The sequence below is a fragment of the Salmo salar genome, chromosome 18 (genome assembly GCF_965601325.2).
Source record: "Salmo salar chromosome 18, fSalSal1, whole genome shotgun sequence".
Classification (NCBI taxonomy): domain Eukaryota; kingdom Metazoa; phylum Chordata; class Actinopteri; order Salmoniformes; family Salmonidae; genus Salmo; species Salmo salar.
Window position 1 is genome coordinate 2,010,980 of NC_138308.1, and position 23,633 is coordinate 2,034,612.

At 37.4% G+C, this 23,633-nt stretch overlaps 10 non-coding genes across 10 annotated transcripts; all 10 read right to left on the bottom strand.

The window, feature by feature from the left end:
- Window positions 1–212: 212 nt before the first annotated feature.
- On the bottom strand, window positions 213–285 carry trnav-uac (transfer RNA valine (anticodon UAC)). The gene has a single exon. It is a non-coding gene; the product is annotated as a tRNA-Val (tRNA).
- A 133-nt stretch (window positions 286–418) lies between these two features.
- trnav-cac (transfer RNA valine (anticodon CAC)) lies at window positions 419–491 on the bottom strand. The gene has a single exon. It is a non-coding gene; the product is annotated as a tRNA-Val (tRNA).
- Window positions 492–846: 355 nt separating this feature from the next.
- trnav-uac (transfer RNA valine (anticodon UAC)) lies at window positions 847–919 on the bottom strand. The gene has a single exon. It is a non-coding gene; the product is annotated as a tRNA-Val (tRNA).
- A 355-nt stretch (window positions 920–1,274) lies between these two features.
- On the bottom strand, window positions 1,275–1,347 carry trnav-uac (transfer RNA valine (anticodon UAC)). Its single transcript has one exon. It is a non-coding gene; the product is annotated as a tRNA-Val (tRNA).
- Window positions 1,348–8,439: 7,092 nt separating this feature from the next.
- trnav-aac (transfer RNA valine (anticodon AAC)) lies at window positions 8,440–8,512 on the bottom strand. The gene has a single exon. It is a non-coding gene; the product is annotated as a tRNA-Val (tRNA).
- A 7,533-nt stretch (window positions 8,513–16,045) lies between these two features.
- Window positions 16,046–16,118, bottom strand: trnav-cac (transfer RNA valine (anticodon CAC)). The gene has a single exon. It is a non-coding gene; the product is annotated as a tRNA-Val (tRNA).
- A 347-nt stretch (window positions 16,119–16,465) lies between these two features.
- trnav-aac (transfer RNA valine (anticodon AAC)) lies at window positions 16,466–16,538 on the bottom strand. Its single transcript has one exon. It is a non-coding gene; the product is annotated as a tRNA-Val (tRNA).
- A 355-nt stretch (window positions 16,539–16,893) lies between these two features.
- On the bottom strand, window positions 16,894–16,967 carry trnai-aau (transfer RNA isoleucine (anticodon AAU)). The gene has a single exon. It is a non-coding gene; the product is annotated as a tRNA-Ile (tRNA).
- Window positions 16,968–18,418: 1,451 nt separating this feature from the next.
- trnav-cac (transfer RNA valine (anticodon CAC)) lies at window positions 18,419–18,491 on the bottom strand. The gene has a single exon. It is a non-coding gene; the product is annotated as a tRNA-Val (tRNA).
- A 347-nt stretch (window positions 18,492–18,838) lies between these two features.
- Window positions 18,839–18,911, bottom strand: trnav-aac (transfer RNA valine (anticodon AAC)). The gene has a single exon. It is a non-coding gene; the product is annotated as a tRNA-Val (tRNA).
- Between the last annotated feature and the right edge of the window lie 4,722 nt (window positions 18,912–23,633).

A 23,633-nucleotide genomic window follows, 5' to 3' on the forward strand; every position in this document is an offset into this window, starting at 1 on the left:
TTTCCTCCCGGTTTCAAACTGAGGACCTTTCACGTGTAAAGCGAACGTGATAACCACTACACTACAGACACTGCTGCTACATTCAGCTGCAAGGAGTAAACCGAATTTTACAGATATTCATGGCACGTGTTGAAATTTCCAAATTTAGGCATTTATGAAAATAACTATTCTCTTTTAAAAGCACTGTACCTGCTGCAGGTGTCAAAGAGCACTGTTTCCGCCCGGTTTCGAACCGAGGACCTTTCGCGTGTAAAGCGAACGTGATAACCACTACACTACAGAAACTTCTGCTTGATTTTCCTGCAAGAAGTAAACCGAATTTTACAGATATTCAGGGCACGTATTCGAATTTCCAAAATAAAGAATTCATGAAATTTTCTGTTACCACTACGGTAAATCACAATGTGTCAATGAGTGTTGTTTCCGCCCGGTTTCGAACCAGGGACCTTTCGCGTGTGAAGCAAACGTGATAACCACTACACTACAGAAACTGCTGCTACATTTAGCTGCGAGGAGTAAACCGAATTTTACAGATATTCATGGCACGTATTCGAATTTCCAAAATACAGAATTCATGAAAATAACAATTCTTTGTTGAAAGTACAGTACCTACTGCACGTGTCAAAGAGCTCTGTTTCCGCCCGGTTTCGAACCGAGGACCTTTCGCGTGTTAAGCGAACCTGATAACCACTACACTACAGAAACTTCTGCAACAATTATCTGCAAGGAGTAAACCGAATTTTACAGATATTCATGGCACGTGTTCAAATTTCCAAAATTAGGCTTTTATGAAAAAAACTATTCTCTGTTAATAGTAGAGTACCTACTGCACTTGTCAAAGAGCACTGTTTCCGCCCGGTTTCGAACCGAGGACCTTTCGCGTGTAAAGCAAACGTGATAACCACTACACTACAGAAACTGCTGCTTGATTTTCCTGCAAGAAGTAAACCGAATTTTACAGATATTCATGGCACGTGTTCAAATTTCCAAAAGTAGGCATTTATGAAAATAACTATTCTCTGTTAATAGTACAGTACCTACTGCACATGTCAAAGAGCAGTGTTTCCTCCTGGTTTCAAACTGAGGACCTTTCACGTGTAAAGCTAACGTGATAACCACTACACTACAGAAACTGCTGCTACATTTAGCTGCAAGGAGTAAACCGAATTTTACAGATATTCATGGCACGTGTTGAAATTTCCAAATTTAGGCATTTATGAAAATAACTATTCTCTTTTAAAAGTACTGTACCTACTGCAGGTGTCAAAGAGCACTGTTTCCGCCCGGTTTCGAACCGAGGACCTTTCGCGTGTAAAGCGAACGTGATAACCACTACACTACAGAAACTTCTGCTTGATTTTCCTGCAAGAAGTAAACCGAATTTTAAAAATATTCATGGCACGTATTCGAATTTCCAAAATAAAGAATTCATGAAATTTTCTGTTACCACTATGGTACTTCAGAATGTGTCAATGAGTTTTGTTTCCGCCCGGTTTCGAACCAGGGACCTTCCGCGTGTGAAGCAAACGTGATAACCACTAGACCACAGAAACTACTGCTTGATTTTCCTGCAAGAAGTAAACCGAATTTTACAGATATTCAGGGCACGTATTCGAATTTCCAAAATAAAGAATTCATGAAATTTTCTGTTACCACTACGGTAAATCAGAACATGTCAATGAGCGTTGTTTCCGCCCGGTTTCGAACCAGGGATCTTTCGCGTGTGAAGCAAACGTGATTTTTTTTATTTTTTTTATTATTTTTTTTATTATCAAAAATGTTTGTTTACAATATTTACAGTACAATCTACTGTTTACAGTACAATCCACAGAGAACAATACAGAAGACACTAGACTAACAGAGGCAGGTGAACAATTCACCCCCTATCAAATTATCAACAAAGAAAATATCAAAACAGTGCTTTCAAAAATTATAAGTGATACCTCCACTCTCCTCTCGTGAAATTAACCCACTCCCTTCAACAAAAGACTCATCAAAATGTTCCATCCCATAATTAAACAACATATCTATGTGTTTACTGAACAGTGCTATAAAGATACTCCACACCTGAACCCTCTTTCTGTCAAAAGAAACATAATTCCTCCTACAAAAAATAGCATACCTCACTAAACTCAAAACCATATTCAACAAACACACATTAGCACCCTCACATTTACCAGACACTCCAAATAACAAAAGTTCCTCCCACGCATACTTTTTCACGAAATCTCCCCCCCAGTTTCTACATAACATTTCCTTAACTTTACAAAAAAAATATTTTAAATCCTCACATTCTATAAACAAATGCATAAGAGTTTCCGGGAAACGTCCACATACGTCGCATTCCCTTTCTATCTCACAATTAATTTTCTTTAGCACCACCTTTGTAAATATTCTATTATGTCTTAGTTTGAAATCATTATTTTCACACTCCTTACTATTATATTTTACATTTAAATTTCCCCATATCTTTTTTTCATCCAATTCCGGAAAAACTACTTTCCAAAATTTCTCAGCAGCCGGCCTTCTACACACTTTTCCTACCATTATTCTATACAATCTTTTCACTGGTATACTAGATAAATGTACTTTCTTCTTACTGCTACCAATGAACAAATTAGGAAATACAAATAAATCTTCTCTTTCAACTTCACTATTTATTAAATCAACCCATGCTCTTGGTATACTATTCTTTATCTTGTCATACATATTATTCACTGTTCCCCTTCCCACCTCTTCATCCCATTCATTGATTATGTCAAAAATAGCTTCCCCAGGTAAAAACCCTGGAATTACCTCATATGTATAATCTTTTATTTGCCGTAGACCTGCACTCATAAATACTTTATTATACAAAACTTTTTCTTTGTTCTTGATTTTCTCATTCAGAAATCTAGGTTGATTCATAATCAGGTCAATATGTCCACATTCATAATATACATTAGGCAACAACTCTGCCCATGCATTTAGCACCTCTTTATAAAAATCTGGTACCTTTTCAAACATTGCCCTTTTAAGCCCCATCAATAAACCATTATCCTCACAACCACCACTCTCCTCTAAGTAGACTCTAAAGAAGTGTTTCCAGCCATAATCTTCACTGTCATACAAATATTTCTTTACTGTTTTTATCCTAATAGCTTTTCTTTTGACACCTAAATCTACAAGTTTTAAACCTCCATCCACATAGTCAGCAATCAATGTTTTCTGAGATATTCTCACTCCTTTACCATCCCATATAAAATTTGACACCACATTATTCAATTCATTTAGGACCCACTCCGGCATGTCCAGGACTCCCAAAACATACACAAATTTGGATAATACCAAAGCATTTGCAACAATTACTTTCCCTTGTAACTTTAGTTTTCTATTTTTCCAGAAATTCAACGTTAGCTTGACTTTATTAAGGATCCCAGTCCAAGTTATATCTTTTGCCTCTTTCTCCTTTACACCAATGTTTACTCCCAGCACTTTAATAAAATCCTTTGCGCTCTTGAATGGAATCTCACACCCGTTTACATTGATATCCCCAACAAACATTATTTCAGTCTTCTCTATATTAACTTTAGCACCCGATGCCTTGCCATATATATCTATGATCCCCATAATGCTTCCAATACTTTCTATATCCTTCACAGTACAAGTAGTGTCATCAGCGTACTGATGTACAACACTGACACCACCACCTGGGATTCCAACACCCCTTACTTCTTTATTACTATTTATCAATGTAGCTAACGGTTCTGTAGAAACACTGTACAGCAGAGCTGACAAAGGACAGCCCTGCCTTACTGACCTCTCCACAGGGAAAGTATCTGTTAACACTCCGTTACATTTAACACAACTTTTAGCCCCACTATACAACAGGTTGATCCAAGATACAAACTTTGGCCCAAACCCAAACCTCTCCAAAGTCTGTAATAAAAAGCTGTGCTCCACTCTATCGAAAGCTTTGTTAAAGTCCAAACTTAAAACTATACCACCTTCATTTTTCATTTGATTAACAACATCCCTAATTGTACAAATTACATCTGCAATATCTCTTCCAGGTATGCCGTAGGCTTGTGTTGATTCAATAATGCTCCCAATCACCTTTTTCATCCTATTCGCTAACACTTTAGTCAGTATCTTATAATCCGAATTTAGAAGGCTAATAGGCCTATAATTTTCTAACTTTAATCTACTGCCCCTATTTTTGAATAAGATCGTTAACATTCCAGTTGACATAGACTCAGGGATTTCCTTATTCTCTTCCATATAATGAAACACCCTCACTAAAATGGGTGCCAAAATATCTACAAAGACTTTATAGAACTCATTTGTTAAACCATCCAAACCCGGACTTTTATTACCTTGCGTGCTAACAATTGCTTCCTTGATTTCCATAATCGAAATCTCTTCATCACACATCATTCTATCTGCCTGCGATACTTTGGCACTAATTGTATCCAACACTTTTACAACACACACTTTATCTACATCATTCTTTTTGTAAAGATTTCTGTAAAAGGTTTCAACTGTCTCTAAGATCCCAACAAAATCGTTTACCTTTACACCTCTTTCATCTTCCAACTCTACAATGTAACTCTTAGTTTGTTTTCTTTTTTCCAGACCCAAAAAAAAGGATGTACATTTCTCTCCCTCCAAAGCGTACTGTGCCCTGCTCCTAACAATAGCACCCAAACATTTATTTTTTTCATAACGACCAAGCTCTGCATGGATTTTCAAATAATTCACAACATCATAGTCTGGATCCGTATCAGCCTTTTCAAGTTCATGCAACATCCTATTCCTAAGCATTATTTCTTTCTGCTTATCTAAACGGTTATGATTTTTTGCGTACCTAATACTCCTATTTTTTACTTTTACTTTCACTTCCTCCCACCATAAACACACATTCTCTTTTAACAGTACATTAGACATTTCATCATTAATACATTCAACAATTTCATTTCTATATCCTTCCTCCTTTAACAGACTGGCATTTAAACACCAGACACCTCCCCCTCTCCTCTCCACACCAAAACCCATTTGAAATGACATTACTGCATGATCACTATATGCTGTAAAGGTATATGCCACCTTCTTAACATTCTGCACCAATTCTTGTTTTGCTAGACATAAATCAATTCTGCTTTGTTTTAATTCCTTTAGAACCACCTGCCTTCTAGAGAATACTCTTCTGTTTGGATTTTCAGCCCTCCATATATCTACTAGATTCTCCTCATTCATAAGTTTCCATAATGCATTTCTAGAAGAGTCATATCTGAATTTAGCACAACTAGAGGCATCCATTCTACTACACCTCACATTAAAATCTCCTATCAGTATACAGTTTTCTGAACACAGTGTTTTTAATTTGTGAAACATTTCTCTCCTTTCAGATTCAATGTTTGAAGCATAAACATTAATTAAACGAAAAACTACATTTTGAACTTCAAATTCAATTACAATAAGTCTGCCATCATTGTCAGCATATATTTCTTTTACATTTTGCACCACATCATTTTTTATCAAAATAGCCACACCACATGTTTTATCCCCTCCATGACTACAAAAAATTAAATCTGACCATTTACTCTTAATCTCCTGCATTTTGGAGTCTGTCCAATTGGTCTCTTGAAAACACAACATGTCTGCCTTAACAGACACTAATACCTGCTCAAATTTGCTCATGTTTCTCAAACTGTTACCATTTAGGGATGCGACTGTAATCATTATGAATGTGTGCAGAAGTATAATCAGAGCCAAACAAGTCCTTAAAAATCCTACTTTTTCTTTTTTCCAAAACCCATCATCTCCCTGGTTTTCGACAATGACCTCTTATTTTTTACAAACAACTGAAGATCCTCACTATCTATTTCATCATCCGTCTCTTTATTTGGATTTTTGGGGGGAGCGGCGGGGAAGCCTTTTGAAAAGTGCGCTTTAACAGTGCCCGTGACTTCAGTGGACCCAGCCCACTCTTTGGTGTAATTTTTACACAGGCTTAAAGCTGGCTCAGGCACCTGAGAAGCACCTTGCACCATCTCTACCTGTGTATGTCTTTCACCCATCATGTGCTGCTGTTCCACCTTGTCAGCAGCAGAGACTAAAACGGCGTCTCGTGCTTTGCAAGGAGATATTACAGGCTCTTCAAGCTTATCTGCCACTGTCTCTGGAGTCACACTCTCCATGTCACTCTCATCCTCCCTCTCCATAGGCACACTCCCCTCTTCCTCAGACGTGAGGTCCATTGTTTGCAAAAGTAAGTGATTTTCTCCCTTATTACAGCTACATCTAACTTTAGGTCTGTCACACATTTTGCACACATTTCCTATGTTCCGACATTCTCTGGCATAATGCCCTTGTTCACTACATTTGTGGCATGTGAATTCCGGACATTCCTTAAGTATGTGCCCCGGCTGAATACATAATCTACATACCTTCACTTGATTGTCGTGGATTACACGAAAATATTCAAATCCCTCGACAGTGTTACATTTAGTAGAATATGGCAAGGATTGCACATTGTCTGTAAACTTTACCTTGCAAAATCTTGTCCCATCTACAATGTCCGTTCCTGGCCACATCCTCCTCTTGATTGGCGTGGTCGCCTTCACCTTCCAGCCTTTTAGTTTCTCTTCTATCTCCTCATCCGTAATGTATGCGGGCAAGTTCAAAAAGGACACCACCAGCTCATCGTTCCCTAGTTCTTTAGCCATGATTTGACAGTTCTTTATCTTTAGCCCGTCTATTAGTCTTTCTTTTCCATTTACATGAGACATTGTTACTTCATACTTATTCCCGTCTTTCATTCGACATCCCAGTATTGTTCCGCAAACTTCCTTTATTCCTCTCAGCAATTCCGTCGTTGTTATTTTCCCTTCTCCACTTATTTCCACGTTCACCGTCAGTTCCTTCTCATATGTTCTTTTTTTCAGTTCTTCGTTTAACATTCTGATTTCACTGTTGTCCTTTCTCGTCGTCGTTTGTATTCTTGATGTCGAAGCCATGTTGTCCGTCCGGTTATTTTAAGCAATATCCCCCAAACAGCTCACGCTGATGGGGGACAATAGCAAAAACGTTTCACAGAAACTTCACTACAGTCACTCACAAACTTTCAAACTTATAAGTCAACTAGACCTCCAAAAAAAACGATATTCTCTCTCAAGCACTCAGACACCTGCTTCTCTTCCACTTCCTGAAACTCCAAAAAGGGGCGTGTAAAGCGAACGTGATAACCACTACACTACAGAAACTGCTTCAGCAATTATCTGCAAGGAGTAAACCGAATTTTACAGATATTCATGGCACGTGTTCAAATTTCCAAAATTAGGCATTTATGAAAATAACTATTGTCTGTTAATAGTACAGTACCTACTGCACATGTCAAAGAGCAGTGTTTCCTCCCGGTTTCAAACTGAGGACCTTTCACGTGTAAAGCTAACGTGATAACCACTACACTACAGAAACTGCGGCTTGATTTTTCTGCAAGGAGTAACCCGAATTTTAAAAATATTCATGGCACGTATTCGAATTTCCAAAATAAAGAATTCATGAAATTTTCTGTTACCACTATGGTACTACAGAATGTGTCAATGAGCGTTGTTTCCGCCCGGTTTCGAACCAGGGATATTTCGCGTGTGAAGCGAACGTGATAACCACTACAACACAGAAACTACTGCTACAATTAGCTGCAAGGAGTAAACCGAATTTTAAAAATATTCATGGCACGTATTCGAATTTCCAAAATAAGGGATTAATGAAATTCTTTGTTAACACTATGGTACTTCTTGAATGTGTCGATGAGCGTTGTTCCCGCCTGGTTTCGAACCAGGGACCTTTAGCGTGTGAACAAACGTGATAACAACTACACTACAGAAACTGCTGCTACATTTAGCTGCGAGGAGTAAACCGAATTTTACAGATATTCATGGCACGTATTCAAATTTCCAAAATACAGAATTCAGGAAAATAACAATTCTTTGTTGAAAGTACAGTACCTACTGCACGTGTCAAAGAGCTCTGTTTCCGCCCGGTTTCGAAACGAGGACCTTTCGCGTGTTAAGCGAACATGATAACCGCTACACTACAGAAACTGCTTTAACAATTATCTGCAAGGAGTAAACCGAATTTTACAGATATTCATGGCACGTGTTCAAATTTCCAAAATTAGGCATTTATGAAAATAACTATTCTCTGTTAATAGTACAGTACCTACTGCACATGTCAAAGAGCACTGTTTCCTCCCGGTTTCAAACTGAGGACCTTTCACGTGTAAAGCGAACGTGATAACCACTACACTACAGAAACTGCTGCTACATTTAGCTGCAAGGAGTAAACCGAATTTTACAGATATTCATGGCACGTATTCGAATTTCCAAAATAAAGAATTCATGAAAAGAACAATTCTTTGTTGAAAGTACAGTACCTACTGCACTTGTCAAAGAGCTCTGTTTCCGCCCGGTTTCGAACCGAGGACCTTTCGCGTGTTAAGCGAACATGATAACCGCTACACTACAGAAACTGCTTCAACAATTATCTGCAAGGAGTAAACCGAATTTTACAGATATTCATGGCACGTGTTGAAATTTCCAAATTTAGGCATTTATGAAAATAACTATTCTCTTTTAAAAGTACTGTACCTACTGCACGTGTCAAAGAGCACTGTTTCCGCCCGGTTTCGAACCGAGGACCTTTCGCGTGTAAAGCGAACGTGATAATCACTACAGTACAGAAACTGCTGCTTGATTTTCCTGCAAGAAGTAAACCGAATTTTACAGATATTCAGGGCACGTATTCGAATTTCCAAAATACAGAATTTATGAAAATAACTATTCTTTGTTGAAAGTACACTACCTACTGCACGTGTCAAAGAGCTCTGTTTCCACCCGGTTTCGAACCGAGGACCTATCACGTGTTAAGCGAACGTGATAACCACTACACTACAGAAACTTAATCAACAATTATCTGCAAGGAGTAAACCGAATTTTACAGATATTCATGGCACGTGTTAAAATTTCCAAATTTAGGCATTTATAAAAATAACTATTCTCTTTTAAAAGTACTGTACGTGTCAAAGAGCACTGTTTCCGCCCGGTTTCGAACCGAGGACCTTTCGCGTGTAAAGCGAACGTGATTTTTTTTTTTTTTTTTTTTTTTTTATGATCAAAAATGTTTGTTTACAATATTTACAGTACAATCTACTGTTTACAGTACAATCCACAGAGAACAATACAGAAGACACTAGACTAACAGAGGCAGGTGAACAATTCACCCCCTATCAAATTATCAACAAAGAAAATATCAAAACAGTGCTTTCAAAAATTATAAGTGATACCTCCACTCTCCTCTCGTGAAATTAACCCACTCCCTTCAACAAAAGACTCATCAAAATGTTCCATCCCATAATTAAACAACATATCTATGTGTTTACTGAACAGTGCTATAAAGATACTCCACACCTGAACCCTCTTTCTGTCAAAAGAAACATAATTCCTCCTACAAAAAATAGCATACCTCACAAAACTCAAAACCATATTCAACAAACACACATTAGCACCCTCACATTTACCAGACACTCCAAATAACAAAAGTTCCTCCCACGCATACTTTTTCACGAAATCTCCCCCCCAGTTTCTACATAACATTTCCTTAACTTTACAAAAAAAATATTTTAAATCCTCACATTCTATAAACAAATGCATAAGAGTTTCCGGGAAACGTCCACATACGTCGCATTCCCTTTCTATCTCACAATTAATTTTCTTTAGCACCACCTTTGTAAATATTCTATTATGTCTTAGTTTGAAATCATTATTTTCACACTCCTTACTATTATATTTTACATTTAAATTTCCCCATATCTTTTTTTCATCCAATTCCGGAAAAACTACTTTCCAAAATTTCTCAGCAGCCGGCCTTCTACACACTTTTCCTACCATTATTCTATACAATCTTTTCACTGGTATACTAGATAAATGTACTTTCTTCTTACTGCTACCAATGAACAAATTAGGAAATACAAATAAATCTTCTCTTTCAACTTCACTATTTATTAAATCAACCCATGCTCTTGGTATACTATTCTTTATCTTGTCATACATATTATTCACTGTTCCCCTTCCCACCTCTTCATCCCATTCATTGATTATGTCAAAAATAGCTTCCCCAGGTAAAAACCCTGGAATTACCTCATATGTATAATCTTTTATTTGCCGTAGACCTGCACTCATAAATACTTTATTATACAAAACTTTTTCTTTGTTCTTGATTTTCTCATTCAGAAATATAGGTTGATTCATAATCAGGTCAATATGTCCACATTCATAATATACATTAGGCAACAACTCTGCCCATGCATTTAGCACCTCTTTATAAAAATCTGGTACCTTTTCAAACATTGCCCTTTTAAGCCCCATCAATAAACCATTATCCTCACAACCACCACTCTCCTCTAAGTAGACTCTAAAGAAGTGTTTCCAGCCATAATCTTCACTGTCATACAAATATTTCTTTACTGTTTTTATCCTAATAGCTTTTCTTTTGACACCTAAATCTACAAGTTTTAAACCTCCATCCACATAGTCAGCAATCAATGTTTTCTGAGATATTCTCACTCCTTTACCATCCCATATAAAATTTGACACCACATTATTCAATTCATTTAGGACCCACTCCGGCATGTCCAGGACTCCCAAAACATACACAAATTTGGATAATACCAAAGCATTTGCAACAATTACTTTCCCTTGTAACTTTAGTTTTCTATTTTTCCAGAAATTCAACGTTAGCTTGACTTTATTAAGGATCCCAGTCCAAGTTATATCTTTTGCCTCTTTCTCCTTTACACCAATGTTTACTCCCAGCACTTTAATAAAATCCTTTGCGCTCTTGAATGGAATCTCACACCCGTTTACATTGATATCCCCAACAAACATTATTTCAGTCTTCTCTATATTAACTTTAGCACCCGATGCCTTGCCATATATATCTATGATCCCCATAATGCTTCCAATACTTTCTATATCCTTCACAGTACAAGTAGTGTCATCAGCGTACTGATGTACAACACTGACACCACCACCTGGGATTCCAACACCCCTTACTTCTTTATTACTATTTATCAATGTAGCTAACGGTTCTGTAGAAACACTGTACAGCAGAGCTGACAAAGGACAGCCCTGCCTTACTGACCTCTCCACAGGGAAAGTATCTGTTAACACTCCGTTACATTTAACACAACTTTTAGCCCCACTATACAACAGGTTGATCCAAGATACAAACTTTGGCCCAAACCCAAACCTCTCCAAAGTCTGTAATAAAAAGCTGTGCTCCACTCTATCGAAAGCTTTGTTAAAGTCCAAACTTAAAACTATACCACCTTCATTTTTCATTTGATTAACAACATCCCTAATTGTACAAATTACATCTGAAATATCTCTTCCAGGTATGCCGTAGGCTTGTGTTGATTCAATAATACTCCCAATCACCTTTTTCATCCTATTCGCTAACACTTTAGTCAGTATCTTATAATCCGAATTTAGAAGGCTAATAGGCCTATAATTTTCTAACTTTAATCTACTGCCCCTATTTTTGAATAAGATCGTTAACATTCCAGTTGACATAGACTCAGGGATTTCCTTATTCTCTTCCATATAATGAAACACCCTCACTAAAATGGGTGCCAAAATATCTACAAAGACTTTATAGAACTCATTTGTTAAACCATCCAAACCCGGACTTTTATTACCTTGCGTGCTAACAATTGCTTCCTTGATTTCCATAATCGAAATCTCTTCATCACACATCATTCTATCTGCCTGCGATACTTTGGCACTAATTGTATCCAACACTTTTACAACACACACTTTATCTACATCATTCTTTTTGTAAAGATTTCTGTAAAAGGTTTCAACTGTCTCTAAGATCCCAACAAAATCGTTTACCTTTACACCTCTTTCATCTTCCAACTCTACAATGTAACTCTTAGTTTGTTTTCTTTTTTCCAGACCCAAAAAAAAGGATGTACATTTCTCTCCCTCCAAAGCGTACTGTGCCCTGCTCCTAACAATAGCACCCAAACATTTATTTTTTTCATAACGACCCAGCTCTGCATGGATTTTCAAATAATTCACAACATCATAGTCTGGATCCGTATCAGCCTTTTCAAGTTCATGCAACATCCTATTCCTAAGCATTATTTCTTTCTGCTTATCTAAACGGTTATGATTTTTTGCGTACCTAATACTCCTATTTTTTACTTTTACTTTCACTTCCTCCCACCATAAACACACATTCTCTTTTAACAGTACATTAGACATTTCATCATTAATACATTCAACAATTTCATTTCTATATCCTTCCTCCTTTAACAGACTGGCATTTAAACACCAGACACCTCCCCCTCTCCTCTCCACACCAAAACCCATTTGAAATGACATTACTGCATGATCACTATATGCTGTAAAGGTATATGACACCTTCTTAACATTCTGCACCAATTCTTGTTTTGCTAGACATAAATCAATTCTGCTTTGTTTTAATTCCTTTAGAACCACCTGCCTTCTAGAGAATACTCTTCTGTTTGGATTTTCAGCCCTCCATATATCTACTAGATTCTCCTCATTCATAAGTTTCCATAATGCATTTCTAGAAGAGTCATATCTGAATTTAGCACAACTAGAGGCATCCATTCTACTACACCTCACATTAAAATCTCCTATCAGTATACAGTTTTCTGAGCACAGTGTTTTTAATTTGTGAAACATTTCTCTCCTTTCAGATTCAATGTTTGAAGCATAAACATTAATTAAACGAAAAACTACATTTTGAACTTCAAATTCAATTACAATAAGTCTGCCATCATTGTCAGCATATATTTCTTTTACATTTTTCACCACATCATTTTTTATCAAAATAGCCACACCACATGTTTTATCCCCTCCATGACTACAAAAAATTAAATCTGACCATTTACTATTAATCTCCTGCATTTTGGAGTCTGTCCAATTGGTCTCTTGAAAACACAACATGTCTGCCTTAACAGACACTAATACCTGCTCAAATTTGCTCATGTTTCTCAAACTGTTACCATTTAGGGATGCGACTGTAATCATTATGAATGTGTGCAGAAGTATAATCAGAGCCAAACAAGTCCTTAAAAATCCTACTTTTTCTTTTTTCCAAAACCCATCATCTCCCTGGTTTTCGACAATGACCTCTTATTTTTTACAAACAACTGAAGATCCTCACTATCTATTTCATCATCCGTCTCTTTATTTGGATTTTTGGGGGGATCGGCGGGGAAGCCTTTTGAAAAGTGCGCTTTAACAGTGCCCGTGACTTCAGTGGACCCAGCCCACTCTTTGGTGTAATTTTTACACAGGCTTAAAGCTGGCTCAGGCACCTGAGAAGCACCTTGCACCATCTCTACCTGTGTATGTCTTTCACCCATCATGTGCTGCTGTTCCACCTTGTCAGCAGCAGAGACTAAAACGGCGTCTCGTGCTTTGCCAGGAGACATTACAGGCTCTTCAAGCTTATCTGCCACTGTCTCTGGAGTCACACTCTCCATGTCACTCTCATCCTCCCTCTCCATAGGCACACTCCCCTCTTCCTCAGACGTGAGGTCCATTGTTTGCAAAAGTAAGTGATTTTCTCCCTTATTACAGCTACATCTAACTTTAGGTCTGTCACACATTTTGCACACATTTCCTATGTTCCGACATTCTCTGGCATAATGCCCTTGTTCACTACATTTGTGGCATGTGAATTCCGGACATTCCTTAAGTATGTGCCCCGGCTGAATACATAATCTACATACCTTCACTTGATTGTCGTGGATTACACGAAAATATTCAAATCCCTCGACAGTGTTACATTTAGTAGAATATGGCAAGGATTGCACATTGTCTGTAAACTTTACCTTGCAAAATCTTGTCCCATCTACAATGTCCGTTCCTGGCCACATCCTCCTCTTGATTGGCGTGGTCGCCTTCACCTTCCAGCCTTTTAGTTTCTCTTCTATCTCCTCATCCGTAATGTATGCGGGCAAGTTCAAAAAGGACACCACCAGCTCATCGTTCCCTAGTTCTTTATCTTTAGCCCGTCTATTAGTCTTTCTTTTCCATTTACATGAGACATTGTTACTTCATACTTATTCCCGTCTTTCATTCGACATCCCAGTATTGTTCCGCAAACTTCCTGTATTCCTCTCAGCAATTCCATCGTTGTTATTTTCCCTTCTCCACTTATTTCCACGTTCACCGTCAGTTCCTTCTCATATGTTCTTTTTTTCAGTTCTTCGTTTAACATTCTGATTTCACTGTTGTCCTTTCTCGTCGTCGTTTGTATTCTTGATGTCGAAGCCATGTTGTCCGTCCGGTTATTTTAAGCAATATCCCCCAAACAGCTCACGCTGATGGGGGACAATAGCAAAAACGTTTCACAGAAACTTCACTACAGTCACTCACAAACTTTCAAACTTATAAGTCAACTAGACCTCCAAAAAAAACGATATTCTCTCTCAAGCACTCAGACACCTGCTTCTCTTCCACTTCCTGAAACTCCAAAAAGGGGCGTGTGAGAACGTGATAACCACTACACCACAGAAACTGCTGCTCCAATTAGCTGCAAGGAGTAAACCGAATTTTAAAAATATTCATGGCACGTATTCGAATTTCCAAAATAAGAGAATAATGAAATTCTTTGTTAACACTATGGTACTTCTTGAATGTGTCGATGAGGGTTGTTTCCTCCCGGTTTCGAACCAGGGACCTTTCGCGTGTGAACAAACGTGATAACCACTGCACTACAGAAACTGCTGCTACATTTAGCTGCGAGGACTAAACCGAATTTTACAGATATTCATGGCACGTATTCGAATTTCCAAAATACAGAATTCATGAAAATAACAATTCTTTGTTGAAAGTACAGTACCTACTGCACGTGTCAAAGAGCTCAGTTTCCGCCCGGTTTCTAACCGAGGACCTTTTGCGTGTTAAGCGAACGTGATAACCGCTACACTACAGAAACTGCTTCAACACTTATCTGCAAGGAGTAAACCGAATTTTTCAGATATTCATGGCACGTGTTCAAATTTCCAAAATTAGGCATTTATGAAAATAACTATTCTCTGTTAACCTCTATGGGCTAGGTGGGACGCTAGCGTGCCACCCGTGGTGCACTCCATCAACAGCAGGTGCATTTCAAGAGCGGCAAATTTGAATCCAAATAAATGTCAAAATTCAAATTTTTCAAACATACAACTATTTTACACCCTTTGAAAGATAAACATCTCCTTAATCTAACCACGTTTTACGATTTCAAAAAGGTTTTACGGCGAAAGCATAAATTTAGAGTATGTTAGGACAGTACATTTACAAGAGTTGTGTGTAATGTTTTGTCAATTCAAAGACAGGGTCACCAAAACCATAAAAACAGCTAAAATGATGCACTAACCTTTTACAATCTCCATCAGATGACACTCCTAGGACATTATGTTAGACAATGCATGCATTTGTAGTTCTATCAAGTTCATATTTATATCCAAAAACAGCGTTTTACTATGGCATTGATGTTGAGGAAATCGTTTCCCTCCAATAACCGGCAGTCAAGTCAGCACCACTAATTAAATAATTAAAATTAGAAAACATTGGTAAAATATTATATTGTCATTTAAAGAATTATAGATTTACATCTCTTGAACGCAATCAACTTGCCAGATTTAAAAATAACCTTACTGGGAAATCACACTTTGCAATAATCTGAGCACTGCGCCCAGAAAAATACGCGTTGCGATACAGACTAGACGTCATGTTGGGGAGATCTAAAATCGAAAATACTATGTAAATAATCCATTACCTTTGATTCTCTTCATCAGATGTCACTTCCAGGTATCACAGGTCCATAACGAATGCATTTCAGAATTTTCCTGCTAGAAGTAAACCGAATTTTACAGATATTCAGGGCACGTATTCGAATTTCCAAAATACAGAATTTATGAAAATAACTACTCTTTGTTGAAAGTACAGTACCTACTGCACGTGTCAAAGAGCTCTGTTTCCGCCCGGTTTCGAACCAGGGACCTTTCGCGTGTGAAGCGAACGTGATAACCACTACACCACAGAAACTACTGCTACAATTAGCTGCATGGAGTAAACCGAATTTAAAAAATATTCATGGCACGTATTCGAATTTCCAAAATAAGAGAATAATGAAATTCTTTGTTAACACTATGGTAGTTCTTGAATGTGTCGATGAGCGTTGTTTCCGCCTGGTTTCGAACCAGGGACCTTTCGCGTGTGAACAAACGTGATAACCACTACACTACAGAAACTGCTGCTACATTTAGCTGCGAGTAGTAAACCGAATTTTACAGATATTCATGGCACGTATTCGAATTTCCAAAATACAGAATTCATGAATATAACAATTCTTTGTTGAAAGTACAGTACCTACTGCACGTGTCAAAGAGCTCTGTTTCCGCCCGGTTTCGAACCGAGGACCTTTCGCGTGTTAAGCGAATGTGATAACCACTACACTACAGAAACTTCTTCAACAATTATCTGCAAGGAGTAAACCGAATTTTACAGATATTCATGGCACGTGTTCAAATTTCCAAAATTAGGCATTTATGAAAATAACTATTGTCTGTTAATAGTACAGTACCTACTGCACATGTCAAAGAGCAGTGTTTCCTCCCGGTTTCAAACTGAGGACCTTTCACGTGTAAAGCGAACGTGATAACCACTACATTACAGAAACTGCTGCTACATTTAGCTGCAAGGAGTAAACCGAATTTTACAGATATTCATGGCACGTATTAGAATTTCCAAAATACAGAATTCATGAAAATAACAATTCTTTGTTGAAAGTACAGTACCTACTGCACTGGTCAAAGAGCTCTGTTTCCACCCGGGTTTCGAACCGAGGACCTTTCGCGTATTAAGCGAAAGTGATAACCACTACACTACAGAATCTTCTTCAACAATTATCTGCAAGGAGTAAACCGAATTTTACAGATATTCATGGCACGTGTTCAAATTTCCAAAATTAGGCATTTATGAAAATAACTATTGTCTGTTAATAGTACAGTACCTACTGCACATGTCAAAGAGCAGTGTTTCCTCCCGGTTTCAAACTGAGGACCTTTCGCGTGTGAACAAACGTGATAACCACTACACTACAGAAACTGCTGCTACATTTAGCTGCGAGGACTAAACCGAATTTTACAGATATTCATGGCACGTATTCGAATTTCCAAAATACAGAATTCATGAAAATAACAATTCTTTGTTGAAAGTACAGCACCTACTGCACGTGTCAAAGAGCTCAGTTTCCGCCCGGTTTCTAACCGAGGACCTTTTGCGTGTTAAGCGAACGTGATAACCGCTACACTACAGAAACTGCTTCAACAATTATCTGCAAGGAGTAAACCGAATTTTTCAGATATTCATGGCACGTGTTCAAATTTCCAAAATTAGGCATTTATGAAAATAACTATTCTCTGTTAACCTCTATGGGCTAGGTGGGACGCTAGCGTGCCACCCGTGGTGCACTCCATCAACAGCAGGTGCATTTCAAGAGCGGCAAATTTGAATCCAAATAAATGTCAAAATTCAAATTTTTCAAACATACAACTATTTTACACCCTTTGAAAGATAAACATCTCCTTAATCTAACCACGTTTTACGATTTCAAAAAGGTTTTACGGCGAAAGCATAAATTTAGAGTATGTTAGGACAGTACATTTACAAGAGTTGTGTGTAATGTTTTGTCAATTCAAAGACAGGGTCACCAAAACCATAAAAACAGCTAAAATGATGCACTAACCTTTTACAATCTCCATCAGATGACACTCCTAGGACATTATGTTAGACAATGCATGCATTTGTAGTTCTATCAAGTTCATATTTATATCCAAAAACAGCGTTTTACTATGGCATTGATGTTGAGGAAATCGTTTCCCTCCAATAACCGGCAGTCAAGTCAGCACCACTAATTAAATAATTAAAATTAGAAAACATTGGTAAAATATTATATTGTCATTTAAAGAATTATAGATTTACATCTCTTGAACGCAATCAACTTGCCAGATTTAAAAATAACCTTACTGGGAAATCACACTTTGCAATAATCTGAGCACTGCGCCCAGAAAAATACGCGTTGCGATACAGACTAGACGTCATGTTGGGGAGATCTAAAATCGAAAATACTATGTAAATAATCCATTACCTTTGATTCTCTTCATCAGATGTCACTTCCAGGTATCACAGGTCCATAACGAATGTATTTCAGGATTTTCCTGCTAGAAGTAAACCGAATTTTACAGATATTCAGGGCACGTATTCGAATTTCCAAAATACAGAATTTATGAAAATAACTACTCTTTGTTGAAAGTACAGTACCTACTGCACGTGTCAAAGAGCTCTGTTTCCGCCCGGTTTCGAACCAGGGACCTTTCGCGTGTGAAGCGAACGTGATAACCACTACACCACAGAAACTACTGCTACAATTAGCTGCATGGAGTAAACCGAATTTTAAAAATATTCATGGCACGTATTCGAATTTCCAAAATAAGAGAATAATGAAATTCTTTGTTAACACTATGGTACTTCTTGAATGTGTCGATGAGCGTTGTTTCCGCCTGGTTTGGAACCAGGGACCTTTCGCGTGTGAACAAACGTGATAACCACTACACTACAGAAACTGCTACTACATTTAGCTGCGAGTAGTAAACCGAATTTTACAGATATTCATGGCACGTATTCGAATTTCCAAAATACAGAATTCATGAATATAACAAATCTTTGTTGAAAGTACAGTACCTACTGCACGTGTCAAAGAGCTCTGTTTCCGCCCGGTTTCGAACCGAGGACCTTTCGCGTGTTAAGCGAATGTGATAACCACTACACTACAGAAACTTCTTCAACAATTATCTGCAAGGAGTAAACCGAATTTTACAGATATTCATGGCACGTGTTCAAATTTCCAAAATTAGGCATTTATGAAAATAACTATTGTCTGTTAATAGTACAGTACCTACTGCACGTGTCAAAGAGCACTGTTTCCGCCCGGTTTCGAACCGAGTACCTTTCGCGTGTAAAGCTAACATGATTTTTTTTATTTTATTTTTTATTTTTTTTATTATCAAAAATGTTTGTTTACAATATTTACAGTACAATCTACTGTTTACAGTACAATCCACAGAGAACAATACAGAAGACACTAGACTAACAGAGGCAGGTGAACAATTCACCCCCTATCAAATTATCAACAAAGAAAATATCAAAACAGTGCTTTCAAAAATTATAAGTGATACCTCCACTCTCCTCTCGTGAAATTAACCCACTCCCTTCAACAAAAGACTCATCAAAATGTTCCATCCCATAATTAAACAACATATCTATGTGTTTACTGAACAGTGCTATAAAGATACTCCACACCTGAACCCTCTTTCTGTCAAAAGAAACATAATTCCTCCTACAAAAAATAGCATACCTCACAAAACTCAAAACCATATTCAACAAACACACATTAGCACCCTCACATTTACCAGACACTCCAAATAACAAAAGTTCCTCCCACGCATACTTTTTCACGAAATCTCCCCCCCAGTTTCTACATAACATTTCCTTAACTTTACAAAAAAAATATTTTAAATCCTCACATTCTATAAACAAATGCATAAGAGTTTCCGGGAAACGTCCACATACGTCGCATTCCCTTTCTATCTCACAATTAATTTTCTTTAGCACCACCTTTGTAAATATTCTATTATGTCTTAGTTTGAAATCATTATTTTCACACTCCTTACTATTATATTTTACATTTAAATTTCCCCATATCTTTTTTTCATCCAATTCCGGAAAAACTACTTTCCAAAATTTCTCAGCAGCCGGCCTTCTACACACTTTTCCTACCATTATTCTATACAATCTTTTCACTGGTATACTAGATAAATGTACTTTCTTCTTACTGCTACCAATGAACAAATTAGGAAATACAAATAAATCTTCTCTTTCAACTTCACTATTTATTAAATCAACCCATGCTCTTGGTATACTATTCTTTATCTTGTCATACATATTATTCACTGTTCCCCTTCCCACCTCTTCATCCCATTCATTGATTATGTCAAAAATAGCTTCCCCAGGTAAAAACCCTGGAATTACCTCATATGTATAATCTTTTATTTGCCGTAGACCTGCACTCATAAATACTTTATTATACAAAACTTTTTCTTTGTTCTTGATTTTCTCATTCAGAAATATAGGTTGATTCATAATCAGGTCAATATGTCCACATTCATAATATACATTAGGCAACAACTCTGCCCATGCATTTAGCACCTCTTTATAAAAATCTGGTACCTTTTCAAACATTGCCCTTTTAAGCCCCATCAATAAACCATTATCCTCACAACCACCACTCTCCTCTAAGTAGACTCTAAAGAAGTGTTTCCAGCCATAATCTTCACTGTCATACAAATATTTCTTTACTGTTTTTATCCTAATAGCTTTTCTTTTGACATCTAAATCTACAAGTTTTAAACCTCCATCCACATAGTCAGCAATCAATGTTTTCTGAGATATTCTCACTCCTTTACCATCCCATATAAAATTTGACACCACATTATTCAATTCATTTAGGACCCACTCCGGCATGTCCAGGACTCCCAAAACATACACAAATTTGGATAATACCAAAGCATTTGCAACAATTACTTTCCCTTGTAACTTTAGTTTTCTATTTTTCCAGAAATTCAACGTTAGCTTGACTTTATTAAGGATCCCAGTCCAAGTTATATCTTTTGCCTCTTTCTCCTTTACACCAATGTTTACTCCCAGCACTTTAATAAAATCCTTTGCGCTCTTGAATGGAATCTCACACCCGTTTACATTGATATCCCCAACAAACATTATTTCAGTCTTCTCTATATTAACTTTAGCACCCGATGCCTTGCCATATATATCTATGATCCCCATAATGCTTCCAATACTTTCTATATCCTTCACAGTACAAGTAGTGTCATCAGCGTACTGATGTACAACACTGACACCACCACCTGGGATTCCAACACCCCTTACTTCTTTATTACTATTTATCAATGTAGCTAACGGTTCTGTAGAAACACTGTACAGCAGAGCTGACAAAGGACAGCCCTGCCTTACTGACCTCTCCACAGGGAAAGTATCTGTTAACACTCCGTTACATTTAACACAACTTTTAGCCCCACTATACAACAGGTTGATCCAAGATACAAACTTTGGCCCAAACCCAAACCTCTCCAAAGTCTGTAATAAAAAGCTGTGCTCCACTCTATCGAAAGCTTTGTTAAAGTCCAAACTTAAAACTATACCACCTTCATTTTTCATTTGATTAACAACATCCCTAATTGTACAAATTACATCTGCAATATCTCTTCCAGGTATGCCGTAGGCTTGTGTTGATTCAATAATACTCCCAATCACCTTTTTCATCCTATTCGCTAACACTTTAGTCAGTATCTTATAATCCGAATTTAGAAGGCTAATAGGCCTATAATTTTCTAACTTTAATCTACTGCCCCTATTTTTGAATAAGATCGTTAACATTCCAGTTGACATAGACTCAGGGATTTCCTTATTCTCTTCCATATAATGAAACACCCTCACTAAAATGGGTGCCAAAATATCTACAAAGACTTTATAGAACTCATTTGTTAAACCATCCAAACCCGGACTTTTATTACCTTGCGTGCTAACAATTGCTTCCTTGATTTCCATAATCGAAATCTCTTCCTCACACATCATTCTATCTGCCTGCGATACTTTGGCACTAATTGTATCCAACACTTTTACAACACACACTTTATCTACATCATTCTTTTTGTAAAGATTTCTGTAAAAGGTTTCAACTGTCTCTAAGATCCCAACAAAATCGTTTACCTTTACACCTCTTTCATCTTCCAACTCTACAATGTAACTCTTAGTTTGTTTTCTTTTTTCCAGACCCCCAAAAAAAGGATGTACATTTCTCTCCCTCCAAAGCGTACTGTGCCCTGCTCCTAACAATAGCACCCAAACATTTATTTTTTTCATAACGACCCAGCTCTGCATGGATTTTCAAATAATTCACAACATCATAGTCTGGATCCGTATCAGCCTTTTCAAGTTCATGCAACATCCTATTCCTAAGCATTATTTCTTTCTGCTTATCTAAACGGTTATGATTTTTTGCGTACCTAATACTCCTATTTTTTACTTTTACTTTCACTTCCTCCCACCATAAACACACATTCTCTTTTAACAGTACATTAGACATTTCATCATTAATACATTCAACAATTTCATTTCTATATCCTTCCTCCTTTAACAGACTGGCATTTAAACACCAGACACCTCCCCCTCTCCTCTCCACACCAAAACCCATTTGAAATGACATTACTGCATGATCACTATATGCTGTAAAGGTATATGACACCTTCTTAACATTCTGCACCAATTCTTGTTTTGCTAGACATAAATCAATTCTGCTTTGTTTTAATTCCTTTAGAACCACCTGCCTTCTAGAGAATACTCTTCTGTTTGGATTTTCAGCCCTCCATATATCTACTAGATTCTCCTCATTCATAAGTTTCCATAATGCATTTCTAGAAGAGTCATATCTGAATTTAACACAACTAGAGGCATCCATTCTACTACACCTCACATTAAAATCTCCTATCAGTATACAGTTTTCTGAGCACAGTGTTTTTAATTTGTGAAACATTTCTCTCCTTTCAGATTCAATGTTTGAAGCATAAACATTAATTAAACGAAAAACTACATTTTGAACTTCAAATTCAATTACAATAAGTCTGCCATCATTGTCAGCATATATTTCTTTTACATTTTGCACCACATCATTTTTTATCAAAATAGCCACACCACATGTTTTATCCCCTCCATGACTACAAAAAATTAAATCTGACCATTTACTCTTAATCTCCTGCATTTTGGAGTCTGTCCAATTGGTCTCTTGAAAACACAACATGTCTGCCTTAACAGACACTAATACCTGCTCAAATTTGCTCATGTTTCTCAAACTGTTACCATTTAGGGATGCGACTGTAATCATTATGAATGTGTGCAGAAGTATAATCAGAGCCAAACAAGTCCTTAAAAATCCTACTTTTTCTTTTTTCCAAAACCCATCATCTCCCTGGTTTTCGACAATGACCTCTTATTTTTTACAAACAACTGAAGATCCTCACTATCTATTTCATCATCCGTCTCTTTATTTGGATTTTTGGGGGGAGCGGCGGGGAAGCCTTTTGAAAAGTGCGCTTTAACAGTGCCCGTGACTTCAGTGGACCCAGCCCACTCTTTGGTGTAATTTTTACACAGGCTTAAAGCTGGCTCAGGCACCTGAGAAGCACCTTGCACCATCTCTACCTGTGTATGTCTTTCACCCATCATGTGCTGCTGTTCCACCTTGTCAGCAGCAGAGACTAAAACGGCGTCTCGTGCTTTGCCAGGAGACATTACAGGCTCTTCAAGCTTATCTGCCACTGTCTCTGGAGTCACACTCTCCATGTCACTCTCATCCTCCCTCTCCATAGGCACACTCCCCTCTTCCTCAGACGTGAGGTCCATTGTTTGCAAAAGTAAGTGATTTTCTCC